The sequence below is a fragment of the Vanessa atalanta genome, chromosome 5, assembly GCF_905147765.1.
Source record: "Vanessa atalanta chromosome 5, ilVanAtal1.2, whole genome shotgun sequence".
NCBI lineage: Eukaryota > Metazoa > Arthropoda > Insecta > Lepidoptera > Nymphalidae > Vanessa > Vanessa atalanta.
In genome coordinates, this window is record NC_061875.1 from 5,531,471 (window position 1) to 5,552,452 (window position 20,982).

Sequence of the window (20,982 nt, forward strand, 5' to 3'; positions counted from 1 at the left end):
ATTTTGATTTGTTACTTTCGTTTCACTCATAACAGTTGATACGATATCAGCACCGTTCGATTCAATATCGAAATTTTAATATAAAATAAAAATAAAACATCACAAATGGTACATTTAAATAAAAATAAAAATATCGTAAACTTTCTAAATAATTATCATGACCCCCGATTCACCGTTGCAACTCGCGTTGGCAAACTCGCATTTCGCGGTTATGGCACTAAATAACACCATTTGTCCGTAATGGATTGGACAGTTTGTAGTCGTATTGATGGCAATCTCTTAAACACTAATTTGTCGAGGGGCCGCCGCCATATGTCGCGGATTCTGCATCGTACGGATTTTGACTCGTCGAGTGCGTTCCGTGCGATTGAATGCGTATTTTAATTGTTCCATTATGTCTGACTTGGGGTACTGAGATTTGTACAACGTCACTCTGCGGTGAATGAACGGTAAGCAATATGTCGGAAATATTGCTTGTGTTTCATTTTATATTTATTGGACCTGTGATTATTTGTTGCAACAAAGTGTAATATTTATATGATGAAAAATACAATACAAATATATTGTAAAATATTCGTGAATTTTACGACATACTTTTATTAAAAATGTTGCATATGAAATGTGGCGGTCATCTTCCGGAGATGGTCGTAAAAATAGTTCTAAGCTAGATATGTTGCGTTTGCAAATAGCAGCGATTTCGCTACAAAAGCAAAAGCTAAAGGTCATAATATAGTGTTTTAACCATAAAAAGCAAGGGCGCCGCCGCCCCGGCCCTGTCCGGCCCGGTCGGGACAACCTTTCATTGTAAACTGTGTCTGATTCGCCGCGCCTATTGTGCCGCAGTTTGGAGCCGAAACGTAAATAAAGGCAGATGTTACCGCACTCCAAAATATTGCCACACGATCTAGCAAAACACATATATTTCGAAATTTATGGCATTCTCAACCCTAGTCCTTTCCTGTAGAGTCTTATTTAGATGCTTCGAACGTGGTACTTCAATTGTTTCAGTTTCAAACCGTTTCCACACATCTAAGCGCTGCAAGGTCTGTGTCGCGGCTGTGTGGGTAGTTTTACAAAACCGAAATTGTAGTGGCGAAGTTTAATAAAACTCATATTAAATGCGTGGATGTCATTGACAGCGGTGACGTATCGGATCCGAGCGTGTTAATCCTTGCCTAGAAATTGTATACCACTGAGTTAAATAAAGAATGTTATGAGTTATATACAGCGACAGAAAATTTTAAATATTTCTTTCTAAATTTTACACCTTTTTTATTATTATAAATTTGTGTGATTTATTTGTAATGTATTGTAATATTTATACATCTTTGTTCGATTTTTTTTTTTAATATTTTTATTTTTTTATATTATTCTCAATTTCAAAGTGGCTAGTTCCTCGAAATAATAGATTTCGGAACTGAATGATTAGAATACTCAGACTGGTCGAAAAATTTATGTCGAGGAAGAATCCAAACGAAATTTACAAAATTTTAAATATCTTGTCAGGATACGTAACCAACATATTCAGCTCAAACATAGTGTTTATATGTTTATGCTAAAATTTAAAATTATGCATCAACGACTTCAAAATATGCCTTCTAGGATAAACAATATAACAATCCCTTAATGTCTGGCGGTGGGCATACAATTCTGATACATGCAGGTTTCCTAACGAGTTATCGACACCGCCTTTTGATTTGAATTATAAACACAAATTAAACAGTAACGCTCGCCCGGATTTGAAATCGCGATTGTCGGTTAAGATATTTTCGAAATGTTCTAATGTAAAACAAATATAATTGGTTGAAATATTTTTGGCAAAATAAAGATACATAATTATGATAAAAAAAAATTTATAAACATATATAAATTATAGTAGTTAATAAATTTACTTGGTGGTAGGGCTTTGTGCAAGCCCATCTGGGTAGGTACCATCCACTCATCAGATATTCTACTGCCAAATAATACTACTCTGTTTTGTTGTGTTCCGGTTAGAAGGGTGAGTGAGCCAGTGTAATCACAGGCACAAGGGACATAACATCTTAGTTCCTTAGGTGGCGCATGGGTGATGTAGGAAAGGGTTAATATTTCTTACAGCGCCTTTGTCTATGGGCGGTGGTGACCACTTACCATCAGGTGGCCCATATGCTCGTCCGCCAAGCAATGCCATAAAATATCTGAGTTAGTTAGTGCCACATAATTATATATAATAATTTAACATCCCTACTAGTCCAATTCAGCGTATAGCACTTCAATGTCGTTAAGAACAGCGATGTGTGCTCATGTGGAATTAATTCATTCAACTGTTTATGGTGTGGCAAAAATGTACTTACATATTCATCGTAGTGCAGACATACTATTTATTAAAAAAATATTTCCTTACATGATATAGATATCCAATATATAAATGCCTCGTTAATCAAGTGGTTTACCTGATCAGCTGTAGATGATGTTGGTTCTGAGACTTATTTTGGTATCAAATTTTTGTATATGCTGTGCTATGCTGTATGTTTCCCGAAAATAAATAAATATTCTATCGTCAAACAGCAATACTTAGTATTATAGTGTTACGGTTTGGAAGATAAGTAAGCCACAGATGTAAGGGACATAAGATCAGCTCCCAAGGTAGGTGGCTCATTGGCCATTATTTATTAGATAAATCAACTAAGGAGTATTCTCCGGCGCAAGATATAGTTCGGAAATGTGAAGGTGTAATCAACTCAATTAGCGAGCAGCAGTGACTCGGTCGGACGCAACATCAGCCATAGACATTTATAATACTTTGATGATTACACGAAAGTACCTAATGGTTCAGTGATAAAAAGCTCAGAATTTATAATATCTCAAAGAATTTACGAGTAAATTGTTTTATTCATTATATACTAGTTTATTCTTTGAGTTCCGTGAATTCAAATACTCTGCACAAAATAAATAAGTAGATTCAAAACATAGTATAGTTTTTTTCTAAACATAGAATGTAAATATTCTTTTGTTCCAAATTGCTGAAGTTACGAGAATTTTCTATTAAACAAAATTATATTTGAGTTTTAACATATACTTTGATATTTAAAGTTGAGCTCAAAACAATAGCGGTTGGAAAAAACCTCAAAGCGGTCCCTGCAGCGAACGAATCAAGTTAGTGTAATCACATTATGGCCCTCGGAACCTAAATCCGTCACTTGTAGCCGCTGATGAGCTATTCTTTAAAGGGGAACGAACTAAACAGCCCTCAGTGGGAGGGTGAGTGATATCAAATCTTGTTAAATTATTTTGTCAGTGTTAAAATCAAATTTAAATTAATTGTAAAAGTCGATATGTGAGATGAACTCTAGTTTGTACTTCATTAGTTGACCGTAGTATCGTATGAGTTTATTTTTAATTCTTTACTGCTTACCTAAACTCATTTTCAGAAGGCAGTAGTTTTATGGTAAGTCGTAACGATCGCCCATACTTACAGGCACCGTAATAAATATTAACTATCCCTAATATCGTCAATGTGCCAGCAATTATAGCAACTAAGATGTTATGTCTCCTGTGTCTGTGGTAGCTTCAAGTAAAGAGAAACACAACATTACGAAGTATGTATGTTCTTTGACGATATGTCATGAATGGGTGGTACCTACCCAGATAGGCAGGTGTTATAACAATATATCAAGATACATTTATTTCCTAATATATTTTTATGGTATTAAAGTTTTTCTTTATCGAACCTGCAATCTTTTGGAGATAATAATCTCACACGTAAGAATATGTAAAGTCAAAGTCAAACATAATCAAAATACACATTTATTAGAGCACTTTAGAACGATAAAAGTAGGATAATATCCACTTTAAACGACGTTGAGAAAACACTTCACAAACATCCACTTAACGATAAATGTTTGCGGTTATTATGACATGATGAGTGTTAACAAACTATCGAACAATAAAAACATGAATTATAAATTCAAATCTCGAATGTACGGTAGCGCCATCTGTGAAATGTGCGGTCAACGATGCTACAACAATGTGTAATAAAATAATAATACCATTTATATTTGTTTATCAATAAACGATTTGCATGTGTTAAGTGCATTCGAGTTTAGTGCGGGTAATGTCGGATTAGCATTTGAATGCGCGCACGCCGAGTGGGTGGAAAAAAAGATGGCCGAATACTTGATGAGTATAATTGTGATTGACGTTAAATAGCACAGATTATGATAATGTACTTAACACGTTTCTTATGAAGGTCTGTGGTCATTGAAAAAAAATGGTTAAAAATTGGGTCACTTTGCTGATTGAATTTTCGGATCGTGATATATCATTTACGTTAATGTTGTATTGCCGACGAAGTTCCGCTATTTTTTTTGCACGAAAGTAGAACATTTTTTCTGTGTATTTTTATGTTCTTATAAAAATGATATAAGTACTTTTTTTATAAAAATAATAATACTAAAGAAATGTAAAACCAATTTATCGATGTTTAAGTAATATATGATTTATTATATTATATTATTTATTATAATATATTTTATATTATTTTTTGTGAATCGTCAAGTTATATTTCAGGGATTGCTCTGCTAGTTTTTAAAAACTATAGCGTTTCAAAATATCAAGAAACTACTCAACTAAGTACACACGCCTATTTTAGATAAGTGAAATTCTACTAAAAGAAAAAATAATGAGCATTATGTTATACTACTCAGGAAGGTATATGATGTATAAAAATAATTAATTTGCAAGTAAATCTCGTAAATAATCGCCATTGATAGAAACTCAATCGAATAGTTTTTTAGTACGTTTTCGTACGCGTGTAAGTGATAATTTTTGATGGGACCACTTAACCTGATTAAACAGCGGTAAAACCTTGACGGCTATTTATGAACCACCAAACAAATTAGGCTGCAAAGGGTGCAATCGGAACTAAAGGTGTAACGCACCTGCTCGCCGCACACGACTCGTGCTGTGCTGTGCTAAGGGTCTGGTCAAACTAACGATTACATTAAATAAAACAATTTTTCTCTGTTTTCACGCAATTGTTGAAACCTTAATTGTTTTATATGCTCAAATATATACTATAAAGTTACATTAATATACTTTGGTTCTGATGAGATAAATATATTATAATAATTTTTTTATAAGGCACCCTCTTTTCTTTCCTCTTCTTTTGCCTAAAAAATGCGTTTAAAGAATTTGTCTAGCCCAAAAAATATATTCTTGAAGAAATTGTTTTAAGTTACATAAAACTCAAAATGTAATAAACTTTTCTATCTCTATTGAATATAACGAAACGAAAGTGTTTCAATAAAGTATATTTTGACTTGACTTGTTTTTAAAATACAATATTCAAGTCTGTTTCGGATTCGACCATTGTGATTGCGACTCCTCGCCCCTTATAAAATTTTAGTTTCATTTCCGCTCGTATCGTTTTGTAAAAAAATAATTTGAATAGTCTGTTTGATATCTTGAACTCACGACGAATATATTTGAATTAATTAAATACGTCTAATATGGCGCGCGGCGCAAGGACGATTTTTGCATAAGTGTGTTCGAAATGGAATATTTATAACGCGACTTTTTACGATGTCAATAATTAAATGATTTAATAAATTAAATCATGTAGTCTTTTTCTAAATGACATAAGTGCAAGGTAATTAATTTATTAATGTAGTTTTAATATTATTAAAATAATAGATGACTCATTATATATTAGTTAAAGTAATAAGTAAAAGTAAAATTAACGTTGATTAACTCAAAGTTATTTTCTTCATCCTTGTACTCTCAGTACTGGCTCACTCTTTTTCTAGGCACTAAGTTCGGCTGTTTTATTATATTATATAGTAGAAAAAGCCGCGGCTTCGCTTGCTTGAAATTCAGTTTGTGATGAAAATTGCTTCAAGAAATTTTATAGAACTCATTATCCGCTGAGAACTGAACTGATAATGTTGAATTTGAAGCCAATGTCCTTCCTTGGGGTTTAATCTTGCTATAAATCAAATATCATATAAATCGATTCTTTGGTTTAGCCGTGAAAGCGTGACAGACAGATTGACAGAGTTAGTAGACTGGCGTTAATAATATTGATTCGTAGTACGAAATATAAAGTAAGTATAAATTTTGCTTTCTTTAGGGTATTTTAATTATTATACGAGTATTAAAGATTTTATATAATAAACAACAAATTTGACAGAAATATATTATTATTCAATATGAGCTACATAATATATCCGCAGGTGGTATATTGAATAAGTTCGAAACAAAAAGTATCTTGAATTTTATTGTCGATGTACAATCGATGACATTATGAATGATGAATATTATCGAAGGAATTAATCTTCTTAAAAACATTTGACATTAGCGCGGTGGTAGTAATCTTTATTGGTAGGACTGTGTACTTGAAACGAAAACGGACTTGTGTCCGTTTGGGTAGGTAGCACTTACTAATTATATATTCTAACGCCGAAAAGTATTGTTGTGTCTCGGTTTAAAGGGTGAGTGAGCCAGTGTAACAACAGATGCAAGAGACGTTACATCATAGTTATTGAGGTCGCTGCCGCATTGATTTTGTGAGGTATAATTCATGTTTTTAGTAATTCTGTTTCTTACCAATGACGACCTCCGTGGTCGAGTAGTGTGTACGCCACTCCGAGGTCCCGGTTTCGATTCCCGGCCGTAGAAAAAGTTCATTAGATTTCTATGTCTTGGGTCTGGGTGTGGTACTGTCGTTACTTCTGATTTTCCATAATACAAGTGCTTTAGGTACTTACATTGGGATCAGAGTAATGTATGTGATGTTGTCCTATATATATTATATTTATTTTATTACCAATGTCTTTGGGCAGTGGTCACCACATACAATTACACGACCCATTTTCAAGTCCGTCTACTTATGATATCCAAAAAATATGACTATGTTACTATAGTATTACAAAAAAACTACATAGATAGAAAATAAATATAGCAAATGATATATTATATTTCATAACACACAAATGTATTTAAATAAATTAGAATAAATCTAATTCAACGAAGTTACATGGACATTTCCGAAGTGCCAGCGAGCCCTATACGACTGCCTGTGTCAGGGCACTTTGCCAGTTTTGGTCGGTACAATAGAAACAATTTTGCGGTATTCCGCAAACGTGAGAACAATTGTTCCGTACATATGTTTTTGTGTTATGTTAATTTACAAATAATTCAGCAAGTAGCTAGCTATATTTGCGTTTTACCCCCAGCAAATGCTTACAGCATGAGCCTGTTTATTTAACCTTATATAATATATATCGCTTATTTGTGTTTAAATGTAGAAATGACTTTGTGTCTGGTTTATTTTCTCAACGCCTTCGGTCAAAAACATATGGAATTCGTTATTTTTTATTGACTATTCAGTACTAAAGCTTCAATTCCTGGTGCTGATGTGCGATGAGTGTAAGAAATAATAACATGTTCTCCTATAGTATGAAGTAATCGCTAACACCCAAATACATTGGCAGTTTAAATAGCACTAAGTATTCCTTTCACTCAGCATTCGTACCGAAAAATAGCATACAAGTCTTGCTATTTGGGTGTAGGTCCAGTAGATGAGAAGATTATACCTATCCAGAAGAGCTTGATAGCGTTACCACCAGCGTTAATATATTTGTATGTACAGAAGATAAAATAGTTTGCACGGCAGGAGACGTTATAGAAATGCATTAAGATTCTTGCAATACATTTGTCATTGAGATAAGATTATAGAATAGTTATACGGCTTTACTCAAAACCGAAGTTTAGTTGGTGATTAATCAATCAATACTGTGTCTTTTTCTTGTGAATATCAAATTACTGTGTCTTTTTCTTGTGAATATCAAATTACTGATGACAGAAAGAGACAAATCGGTATTCCACTTATCACAAGTTAAACCTGCTTATCAGTAAAGCTCATAGTGATTTTTGCCGATAGTTTTATTTAATCTTTTTACTTATTTGTTAGTGATAATTTGATATATTTTTTTTGTAAGGTGAGCTTTAGGGACATCTGTTTCACGCCGGGTGCAGAGATGCAGAGGCTGGTCGTAGGGTGCGTCCACCCCAAAGACCGCAGCAAACAGGTTTCTAGCAAGTACACTAATTTAAATAAATTCCCATACACCACAAGTGTCTGAATAATTACAACTTATTATTGCATGCGTAATGAGGTTTAAATATAATACAACTTTTTTTTAATCAACCAATTGTTAATATTTTTTCTGAAGTATTAATTTGAAATTTTGACAGTTTTTGAATAGATATTTTCTTATAAGTTCTATATCATTCGTTGCTGTTAACTAATTATTGGAAAATTAAAAAAAAACATAGTAAAGGAATAAGAAAATAGATTTTATTGAAATTTTATTAAATAAATACGAAATGCATTAATTACTAGTGTATTAGAAAACGCCGATAGTATATTATCTTATAAGCTCCGTATTCACATATTACTATATTTCAGAGATAGATAGATCACTAGGAAAGGTTATATTAAAAAAAATCATATCGTTAGAGTCAATAGCCAATAAAATCGCGAATAAAATTCATAAGAATAAAAATTTATTGCAAAACATAATTATACTTAACGAATGTTTTTCATTGGGACATTTTATTATAAATAATTGTGTCGCAGTGTACTTACATTAGTGGATAGCTGGAAATAGAGTTCAATCACAATAGGTCCGGTACAGACACGCTTCCACACGCGTAATAATAAAATAAATGTACAGAAGGGGCTGACGCGTAACGACAGAAACTCGTTTGGTCAAATTGATAACGCTTTTTACGCACGAAACATCTTAATCAATAAAAATAATTTACTGATTTTAAGTGAACTGTATAAAGTATTGAGGAATCGAAATATAACTACATGAAGAACACATGTATAGACAATTTTTTTTTTATATATAATAGATATAATAAAATAATGTATATAACAAGTTTCAAAAATATTTAGCTCACTATTTTTTAGTTTTACACATTATTATATTTATTATATTTATTAGTTTTAAATTATTTCTACATGTAGGTAATAACGTCTTACGAGATGTTAAATACAACATACTTACCGAATTAAAACTGAGGTAGCTCTCTCATAGAAACCTTGGCGCGTCGCGTCGGCAGCGCCCGCGCAGATCACGCGAAATCGCAAATTACCGCCGGTCAAGGACCAATGGGGTAGCGTCGTCACGCTAACGACAAGAGTGCCTTGTGCTAATGTTCGATAGCGCTGATAACAATGTAAATACTATCTGTTTTTATTTATTATTTTAATTCTAAAACGATTTTAAGACTATGATACGGCACGGTTGTCTTTGATGTTCGTTATATTTATTATTAAGTTATTGAAATATATTCTATTTTTGAAGTTTTTTCTTAATTCTATTCAACTTTACGTAGAATCAAGATTTAGTCCAAGGAGGATTGACACTATAGTCTATAATCCCAAGAAGATAATGGAAAATGTAATAAAACTGGTTTTAATTGTTTGAATGAAATAAAAAAGAAAAAGTCTGATCAAAACATGAAAATCATTAAAGCAAATATTTCAGAGGACGATTAAGATTTAAACATGACAAATAGCGAGGCAGCAATCCGGCGCGCAGAGTGCTCGTGATCAGCGTAAAATTCCGGCTCAACGCTCGTCAGATGAAAAATGATTATAAACCGAAATCGCTCAAAATCTACAAAGACACGGCGCGTTACGCAGCTTTGTTCGCTTGTCGGACGGAATGATTTATCACTGCCACGGGAATCGAACTGCATGCAAAATGTTGCGTCACCGCCCTTACCTACCGCTTGTTTGGAAACGACACAGTCTATCTACAACACACATAAAGGCCAGTTATACTGGTCGTTTTGAAATTAATTTCTCAGTGACTTAGCTTAACTGTGGTGGGTATATTACAAGGAATAGTTATAGTGTACAAGTGTAATAAATCGGACGAATGAGACGTCATTCCGATTCGATACGTATCGACCGCGTGGGGAACTTAATGCTCAGATCCACCATTGATTAAGTACAGCTATTTAGCTTGTGGGGATTAAGTATTTTTGTATTAGGTAATATTACAGACGTATTTGTTATGAGCTCAATGTATAGGTATACTGGTGATCGAGACGCATTGTTCGACATCTTAATTCAGCAAGTCAGGTTTTGATTTTTTTAGTATGTACTTAGGGTGTTTCTGTGGTAAATTTAAGTAATATTATCTTTATATGATTTATTTTTCATTTAATTTTTTGTTTTAGTTTTATTTTTATTTTGAATCGCCTCTTTTTGATATCAAATCGGTTAAGTATAATTATAACATTATTTTTTTTAAGTTTTAGACTTATCTTATCGTCAACTTATCAAACCAAATTTTTTTCTATCTTGAATCTGAATATTTATAAAAATATATTATTAGCGTCATTTTTTAAGCGGATGGGAGTAGTTTTTATGTTTTTATATGATATCCAATGAACACAATTATAAGACATGAAGTCATTTAATTATTGCTGCTCATTATACAATCGTCCTAAAAAAAATCATTCAAATTGCCTGTTGCTAAATTTTACGAATCTCATGTAGTTACAAACCTCCAGTTACAACCTTCCCGAGGTATACCATAGATGGTATACCTCGGGAATTATTTCTTGGCTGTTTCCTTATCGTAAAACATCATTAAACTAGTCGAGTTTCTGTAGTTAGTTCTTCAGAATATGTTCTTTGTCATAATATTGGTAGTTTTCAATTTAAATCAAAAAGTAACGTATTGTTTCTATAAAGGAATTTGAAATTGCTATCTTCTATTTTCTACCCTAATCGTAGGGATCGCCTGCACTACACTTATAGGAAGATACGATTGATCAGAAAATTGTTCATCCTATATGAAGACACTAAACGTTGTGATATCCGCCTCCATCGCTTGGACTATTAAAAAATTTCCATGCGACGCTTTTGAAATTGTTCTAACTATACATGTTACCGTCTTTTGTCTCACCAGTGTAAGTGACCTCCGTGCTAGAGCAACAATGGAGCACGTATCGGCAGCCCGCGTGTCTAATGTTGACTAATGTAACTCACAATGACATCGACAGACAAAACTACTAGATATATCTCTATACACTCTTGTATTCCTTTAAATAGTGCAGCTGGAAATATTAATAGGAATGTTACTTAGCAGTTATCATAGTGATGCAAGTCTATGACGTTTGAGAGTGCGTTGGAAGGTATTTTAATTTCGTAATAGGTAATATTTTTATAGTAAACACTCAACCTTCTTAGTATAGTAATAATAATATATTTTATTTTATAGCATACATTCTATTTACATTCGTTAAAAAAAAATAGAAAATAAAAAACCTTATGGACTGAACTTTTGTAGCACAGAATAGAAAAATATATGATTTCAATGTAAATAAAAAATGTCTTTAAATTATCAATTCGTTACACTTAGCTTATCACGTGGTTTTACTTTATTACGAAGTCCTCATTTTGTATCTATCGGTTATTATTCAATGAGTGGTTTTATTATTTTATCTTCAGCTTCCGTCGTAGCGAGATAAAATATATATTAGTTTTAAGTATAATCATAAGCTTTTCAAAATCGGCTTGAACAGACAGACAATATCCAGTTATATATAATAGCTATGATGTATGCTGACTTGGATTTGGATGGAGAGAGCAGGTGCACTAGTTCATACTAGGTAGGCCGTTAAGTCATAATGCTATCCTAAACTTCCTTTCTTGAGCATCGCGGTGAAATAAACCCCAAACTAAGAAGGTGGGATACGCTACCAATGGGGGTTGGTTATATGTGAAGTAAAATTGGAAATTCGGATGTTAACATTAATGGAATTAAAAGAAAAGAAATAAAAATTTAGTTGTACTTACTTCGTCTAGAACGTGCAGCCACTTAAGATTTACACGTTCTAGACGAAGTAAGTACAACTAAATTTTTATATATTTTCGGAAATGACGTCACGGCATTGCTTACTAGTCTCATTATATAAATATATATAATAATAAATCAGTAGTGGTGGTCGGTATACGAGCTGCAGTCCTGTCACTGTGCTCGCACGTAGCCGCGGGATAATGAATACAAATACACGCCCATTTAACTTCCTTCCAGCAAGATGAAGTGAATATTAATATACTTCACGCTTTGATTCTCTCGCTTAAAGATAATCTGGTAACTTGCGGTCACATACCAGGATGAGAGTTTATGATTAAAATATAAATATAATTGTTTTTTTTTTTTTAATTAAATAGTAATCATAAAAATGTTATCATAATTGAATTGTGAAACTTACCAAATTTTTTTACCCAGTTCATAATTAATGCGGCGAATCAATAAATATTTTAATATGTTAATAATATTTATAACCGGAAATAGAAGTCTTGTATAGCCCGAATCATTGTACTACAAGGGCACGTGAAGTCGCGAGCATGGCAGCTAGTTATATCAATATAAGGTGAAGAGTGTTAAGGGCTGCCACACACGCGCTTACCGGCGACGGCGACGGCGCGGCGGCGAGACTCGCGCGTGACCCGAATACGACGTACGCGTATTTGATTATTGTGCTGTGCCGTATTCCAACCGACCGGTAACCGCTTCTATACGAGCTAATGACCGGTGAGAACAAACACTACTAGTTTGACACTCGAAAAGTTTTGTTATTCTACAAGCCCATGACATCGAATCGACGAATTCAAAGAACTGTTCTTCGTTGCATATATTTTTTCCTCTATAAGTAATAATTAATATTAAATACCAATTAAACCTTTTAACCTAGTAGGCCTGTGGTTAAATCACCTTTTTATCTGATTATATATTAATTTATTGATAAATAATGACAAAATAATAACTAATCATAAATTAAAAATTTTAATAGTCGCGATATGACATTTTAAACGAATATCTTGTTGCACGCAAATCGTTTGTGAGTTTTTCTCACGGCGGTTTTTATCTATTTTCTTACTATTTGAAATGACATTGTTATAATGAGGGCGTAGTATGGAGATTCGAGGAGTCACACGCCTTGTCCTTGTGAGCCTCACGCGAATTTCAAATGCCACAGACTAAATGCTTTCATACTTAAATTAATGCAGTTAGTCAAATTATTTTTTATTTTTAATAATATATTCAGATGCCTTAGAGTCTTCAATGAATAATCAATTTGAAAAAAAGAAATGTAATGTTAGTAATATTATTTATTCAAATTTGAATTTAATAGACAAAATATACAAAATTTAGTATTTATAGAAAACAATTAAAAAAACGTGAATTAAATACATCTTTATCTTAATTTTAATGTTTTCAATCTAATACACTTTTAAAAAATATATTGGAAGGCTTTTAAATTAACAAAACAGTTAACATGACTCATCCATCCCTGTACATAGCAGGCATACTGTTTCTTATAATCTGTGCGCGTGTCGTGGTTGCCCAGCCACCGTTCTGTTGATAATTGTGCAATTAGCAGATACTGCGCCAATAACCGACATCACCACGGACGATTTCTAAAACCAAGCCTAAGTACTCGTCAGCCCTGTTGGCGTTATCTTTGCGTTCGTGATAAGAAAAATCATTGCCGTTCGTTACTTAAGTGGTGCGAAATTATTATGCCTCGGTATTTCGTTTACGATTCGTATGTGTGTGTGTTTTAAATATAAACAACAGTATGAAATGATTATTAATATTTTAATTAAATATGAAATGAATATTTTAAATACGTTATTTTTATTTGATACTGATAAGAGTACTTAAAGATCTGGATAAAATTAATGATATTGGGTTCTTAATTTCTCCCATTAAGGCACACATATAGATGATTCCATCACGTGTATCGATTTTTGCAATAATTAGCAAATTGTTATCTGTGTATACTGCATTCATATAATATTACCAAAATATCACGTTAGTAATACTTTCTAAGAACCAGTCATAATTTAAGTATATTACATTGTCGACGATTTAGCCCATTACTATAATAATCATTGAAATATATAACATTATCTACATATGAAAATATAGTTTAATTACACCAATTAATATGTATTAGTAGTAAAAAAATATAAACATACCATTTTAATTTTTCATTTATTTACATTTAAATGTAAACTGAGGAATTATTACAATAATGTTTTGGTTGTCAACTTAGCTAACGCATTGGTTTACTGTTATGTTAGTTAAAAGTTTTTTTTTTTTTAAAAAAATACTACGTCTCATAAAATAAATATTTTTTTTTAATGTTAAACTCAACAAGACTATGACTTCTATATAAAACAAACAAAGTACGTTGTATTTAAAAAGGAAATGCTGTCATGATACTTTTTAAACAAAAATGTGAGTGAGCGGTCATTACCCGAATTCGGCGGAGCACGGCACAAAAACATCGCAAGACAAAGAAAGTGCATTTTCCTCCACCGTAATCGTATATTATTTAGAGCACGTTACATTATTCATGAGACCATGATACGTGGAGTAAGGTTCACCGCGTACGGTGCGCAGGCAGACCGGAGTCAGCATTTAAACATTGGACGATCTTTTGTAATATTTAGCAGAAGTTCTTTTATAAAAATCAAAAAATCATCCTGTGTGCCTTGATACAAATTAATAAATTTGCGATTTTATTGTGTTCTATTTTTTTACTTAGCCCTGAGAACTTCACCTGTTATTTAATTCGCGTGAATGTTGATTATGAAAGTACCATTTTATTAAGAAACTTTTCAAAATATACTCATATTTGCAATAAAAAAATATTTCATTTGATTACGAATCACGTTAAAAGTACATTATTTCTACCTCTGTCACGACAATAACAACAATATAATATAATTCCAGAAATACAACAATATAGTTAATATTAAAGTATATTTAATCATGTCTTATGTAGTTTATTTTAATTATCCTTATCGTCTAATAACTGGTTTATATAGCTCAGATCCTAAGGTCCTAGGTTTACATACCAAATTAGACCAAAAATAGGATTTTTAGCCGAGAAATTCTCAGGAATGAATCGGCGTTACGAAGTTCGCAGTTTTCCAATCCTGTGCCTTAGAATGTACCTAAGTCGTAAGTTTTGCTCCCGATCTCGGTCGAGACAAGTCAGATTACCGTTCTATCGAATTACAATTGTAAAGGGAATAATGTGCACACCTATTTAATATGATACGTTATGTATGTAAGTATTATGAATTTTTCCACGTAAACTATTTCAATGACTATGCGGTAGTCTTTGAAATAGATTGCGTGGAAATAACCTACTATTGCAAAATTCGGCCAAGAGGACATTGTACAGTTTAGCTTATAATTTAATGCGTTTCATTTGTATATCGTTTACATATTAATAATTCATATAGTTTTTTTTATATGTTAATTGTTAGTGTTATAGGTTTTGAGTTATGATATAAGTGAAGTCATCTTACTTCACTGACTTATTTTGGTATTTAATTTTATTGTTTCCATTTAATATTTTTACTACTTACTTACTTATTTTTTGTGTCAATAGAATCTAGCTTCATATTTTGACAATGGATAATAAATTAATTGATGCCCATGTTACGTATAGAATTGTATGTTGATTTAAATTCGAATTTATCGAATAATTTTTAACACCACCTTACACCATTTAAGAATATTGATTGAGTTAAATATTAATTGATTAATAGATTTTGAAACAATCATACATACTAACCTAAAATTTTTACCGAATATAATTCATATTATTGGTGTTAAGACGGAATAAGTCAAAATGTTAATATTATAACACATTTCCATTGTGAAACGATTGAAGTTATTATTAGCCTTAAATAATTCTAGTTTATTTTATTTCGTAAGTATTGTTCGTATTCTAGTTATACCCGGTATGAGTATGGTAAAATTTTAGTAATTTATTAATACAGTTTATAAAATGGATGTAATGGAGCTGTTTAATGTGTTAATTTTTTAACTAATTGCTGAATTAAAAATACTCCTACGACAGACGAATGAGATTCTAAGGAATTATTTCAATTTAAATATTTAATATGAGTAGGAGGATGAGCACACGGGCTACCGCCCATGGTCCTTTGGCCTTGTAAGAACTATTAACCATTCCTTAGATCGCAATGCGCCGGCAACTTTGGAAGCTAAGATGTCGTCTCGCTTGTGCCTGTAGGTACACTGGCTCACTCACCCTTCAAATCGAAACACAACATAGGTATTGCTGTTTGGCGGTAATATATGATGAGTGGGTCTACCCGGGCTTGCACAAAGACCTACCACCAAGTGCGTAATACTCTTCCTTTCCTATTAAAATTTTACGACTACTGTCTATTGTTATTAATAAATCAATAAATAAATATTGAAAAAGTAATCGGTGTCTCTAGAAACTGTCTATCGTCAAGTTAAAATCTTCCACGGGTATATGGTTTGTATTTTCTTTAGTGCCTTTCATAGTACGTAAAAGAAGTATCAGTTTTGAAAACGCAATCGTACCGTGACATTATGGACGGCTAATGATAAAAGATATTTATGTAATTATATAGGTATTCGCAATGAACATGACCGCGGTATAACATACGATCGCGTCAAGCATCGCTTCGAGAAACATCCGGAATTTTGTTTTAAAAAAAATAATAACAGTTAAGTAAAAAAAATGTAAAATGTTTACAGAAAACGTAGTACTTGTATAGCTTAGTTTCGTTAATTGCCTCGTTATGATCTTGATGCTATAAAAAAATCATCAGTTCCAGATGTTTGAGAACGTTGAGGAAATTCTTTAGGATGCAATTTGCTAACGTTAAATACATTAATAACGAATCATCAACATCATTAGTATTTTTTTAACCTTTCCACGTGTGACTGCACTACTATCACTATTACGCGAAATGAGAATTTATTTTGAAAAATAATTTATATAAACTAATATATATTCAACTTGAGCTGAGATGCACCAGTGGCTAACCACTTCATGAATCTTCTTCGAATATTGCAGATGTCAACCCGGACAAGCACATGAATTTGCATGTGTTTTAATTATTATAATAATTCGTCTCGCGGTCAGCGGTGTAGATAAACATCATGAGGAAAACTGCTTGTCAGCTGAAAAAAATCCCTTGTCGCAAGGAATGTGCTGTAATAAGCTTGGGTCTCCTTCTCATTCAAAAAGAAAAGAGACCTTAGCCCAATCGCAGAATATTTGCCTCATTATACTATTAACTAAGTCTTGTTTTTTTTTTTATGAAGTGTATACTTCCCTATTTTTTATATGTAAATTATAGACAAATACAAACGGTAAACTTTTGACATTTTACTTTAATAATTATAACCATAAAACTTTTAGCGAGACCAAAGTAAACCTCTGTTACTTAGAAAATGCCTGTTTATTTATTTTTATTGCCGATATACTAAAAAATTGCATTCCAACTCCATAGCATCTATGTCCTATCTCCTATCTATCAGACCTCTATTTGGCTCATCAGTTTTTGTTTAAGAATTCATCTGATAATTGATCTGAAAAATTGTTATAGAATTAATAGTAATGATAGCCTTTTGTGTCTGTAGTTAGGGTGCTTAGCAAATATTTATTTTCTTACATCAACTGTCGTTTCTACATAGAACATTAACCATCACAAGTCGTATTAAAAGGGACCATCCCTTTCCACAAGAATAAGTAGTTGTTTCGGTTACACGATTAACATTAAATTGTTATTTAATAAAAATATTATACTATCTTAACGTTTCTGCGCACGGTACGGCAGCGGTGTATCTCCAAGCGGTAGCGACTCTTATCACTGGTTATTGTTACTAAGTATTTTCTGTTTATTTGAATATTGCCCTCGCCGCAGCTCTATCTGTTCATCTGTCTTACGGTGCATATTTATGTTAAAACATTCTAGTTCTATTTAAATTTCACGTAAAGGTCAAAATACACTAATGGGATGAACACATTTAAAATATATCCTAAAATCAGCAAAAAACAATAGTATAAAAAGTAGACGGTCTCCCGCATTCAAAATATTTTTAGGAAGTTTGAAACCTATGTAGGTTTTGTTTTGGCGCCAAATATAGTTCAGTAACTGCAAGTTACTTATCTACATTTGGCGCCAAAATGACGAAAACGATTTTAAATTAAATTTTTAACATCATATAGTATTACTTCAGTTAGAATGTTTTCATTTTTTTTTTCTTATACAGCCGTAGTACCGCTCTCTTAATAATTTGTTAAATAGTAACAATTTAGTAAATTGCAATCAAGAATCTTCATTAATTTTCTGCACATCTACGGCTGGAGCTCTCAAAGTTAGACTATAAACGATTTTTTATATTCAGCCATCGTCCCATAATCACTGGGACAAAAATGGGCTATTAATATATAAGATTTATGAGCCTCATTTTACTAAACATTATTTTTATGTATGCATTTTTAACGGAACTGAGTTTGTTCACGGTTTTGTGTTAGTTTAATTATTATCTTGACCTTGCGAGGGTTGTGATGAAGTTTAATTATAAAAATAAATCAAAGTTGATTTTAATAGAACGATATAAGACCTTCATGTACAACTAAACCTTTTACTACAAAATTAAATTAAATTTCGTATTGTTTATTGCTATTATTAATATTTAATTTCTGTCTAGTGTCTCCGAGAGTTAATGTAAACAGGAATCGGGTGAAGGTTGACATCGGCACGAATTATCACGACTACCTTGATGGATTTTATACGATTTCGGTAATTAATGCGAAAATAAAACTTTAGATTTCCACACGGCGATTATGTGACATTTGACATTCATCGACATTATTTGTTATGATGAAACCGTTTCTCAATTCTTAGGATGCTTAACATAATTGTGTCACTAGTATTGCCTATTTTACTACAACTTTGTAACATATGATAAGAAAATTTCCTTTTCGAGTCTATTTTGATGAAAATTATTCTTTTGAGCCAAGATGACTGTGTCCTAGAAAAATATGTCAGACAAATATACGAGTTTCTACGAAACTTATCAACATCATCAAATCGACTTATTCATTATATGAGTTTTCTTAATTTCGCAGCTGAAGCCGCTGCGGAGTTTGCTAGTTATAATTGGCCTTAGAATAAAAACTCTAGCTGGAGCAGTTAAACAAACACTGTTGTAATTATTAATCGAGGCGTTTGGCTACAGTCGGGAGGCGCCGATGTTCGACGCGTTTATTAAATTTTCCAAAAGAAAATTTAATTAAGACACATTTTTCTTTTTATTTCACACCCCAGATTTCATTATTGGCCACGGAAAGGGTTAGGCCCTTAGTTTGTAGACTTATGAAGGAAATAGACAATACTTCGGTTTGAAAATATAGCTATTGCTATACTTAAAAATAAGCGACTAAATTACGGAGTATTGTCATATTTTATAAACTAAATAAACTATAAATATCTACAAGAAGATATAAAATATACTGACAATTTTTAAGTTTAGTCGACTTTATATTAAATGTTAAACTAGACTTTACTACTCAAATTAGTCGAGTTTTTTTCATGTTTTTTTTTAGTGGGATAATTTTTGCGTTACAAATATTTCGTATGTACGTTGCACTTGAACTTGAAGGATTTTACTTAAATGCTTTTTAAAGAAATTTCACTTTAATAAAACTACATGCATAACGCTTCACGGCATAAGTGAAATTCAGTTTATTTTGTCTGTCAATGTCAAAAAAATATTGCAAGTCTGCAGTGACGGGGCGTCGGTCGCGTCGCATAAAAAAACGCAAAATGAAATATAAAAAGTTATAACTGGTCGAGTAATTCGGAATCTGTTGTTAAGAAGAATTTACGAGCGAGCTTATTAAGGGCGGGTCGTTAATGAATTCGTGTTTAGCCCTTTTACGAAAAACTCTTGACATTGGAACGTGAGTTTTTGTTATAACAAAAAAAGATGTATTAAAATAATACATTTATTTAGTTTTTTTCCGTTATAATCTTTTTATAAAATACCTATAATCTGATTTAAATTAATATTTCTTATATTTTACAAATAGGCCGATAACCAGGAAGTCAAAATATTATATTATAAAAAACTTATTTATCTATAATAAGCGATGTTTATTTTATATAATATATATTGTCTAGACAAGATTATTTAACATTCAATGTTATTCGTCGATTTTGTTATAAATGACCTAATTCACAAATGTTTTATGGGTATACCATTTAAAAAAAAACACAAGTATATTATCTCTTCCTTTTTTGAATTTATCTTCTCTCTTTATCTAATTGAAATGTAAACATTTGGGTCATCAACTCTTAAAAGATAGATCACATAAAATAGAATATCTACATTTTTTAGTTAATGATCTGCGCAAGGGCACCAAATAGTATGCAATCACGTAATTATTTAATTAAATGAAATTTCCAATAAGTGATGTTCCCGCGGTTCCCTTGCGAGGTGAGAAATTCCTCACCTAAGCACCAATTTGGGTTACGACTAGTAACTATTTACTGCCTCATTTCATGTACACGAAGCAGGAAAATGACTATAATTTTTATGTAATGTAATTCTTATACACACTTTCTTACACCAGACCTAATTAAATAGTGGTTTATTAACTTTAATATATTAAAAAAAAATTAAAACCTCTACTACTAATAGAGAAATACCAACTTATATTTAAGTTCATTAATTACTGAAAGATAATTGGTTCTTGGCTGTCATCAATTTTTTTGGTGTAAGACCCCCCCACCTTGGTGCCAAGAGTTTAGCACATCGTGTACATTTATTAGCACTTTCCCATTTATTTAGAGTCAAAACAGTTTATTGTCTCCTAATGCAAGTCCACTTACTCACCTTATATTCCATCGCCAAACAGCATTACTTTCTCATCAGTAATATTGTCGTGTTTCGGTCTGAATGGTGAATCAGTGTTACTACAGGCACAAGAGTGATTGATTTAAGAGATAGATATATCTTGCAGTGTCTGTGGGCGGCTGTGACCACTTAGTATCAGATGTTCCATTTGTCTCTTTACTAATAAATATAAAAT

General features: G+C 32.1%; 1 non-coding gene across 1 annotated transcript; it reads right to left on the reverse strand.

The window, feature by feature from the left end:
- Nucleotides 1-2,806: 2,806 nt before the first annotated feature.
- Nucleotides 2,807-2,885, reverse strand: LOC125064444. Its single transcript, XR_007119589.1, has one exon. It is a non-coding gene; the product is annotated as a small nucleolar RNA SNORD36 (small nucleolar RNA).
- Nucleotides 2,886-20,982: the final 18,097 nt, after the last annotated feature.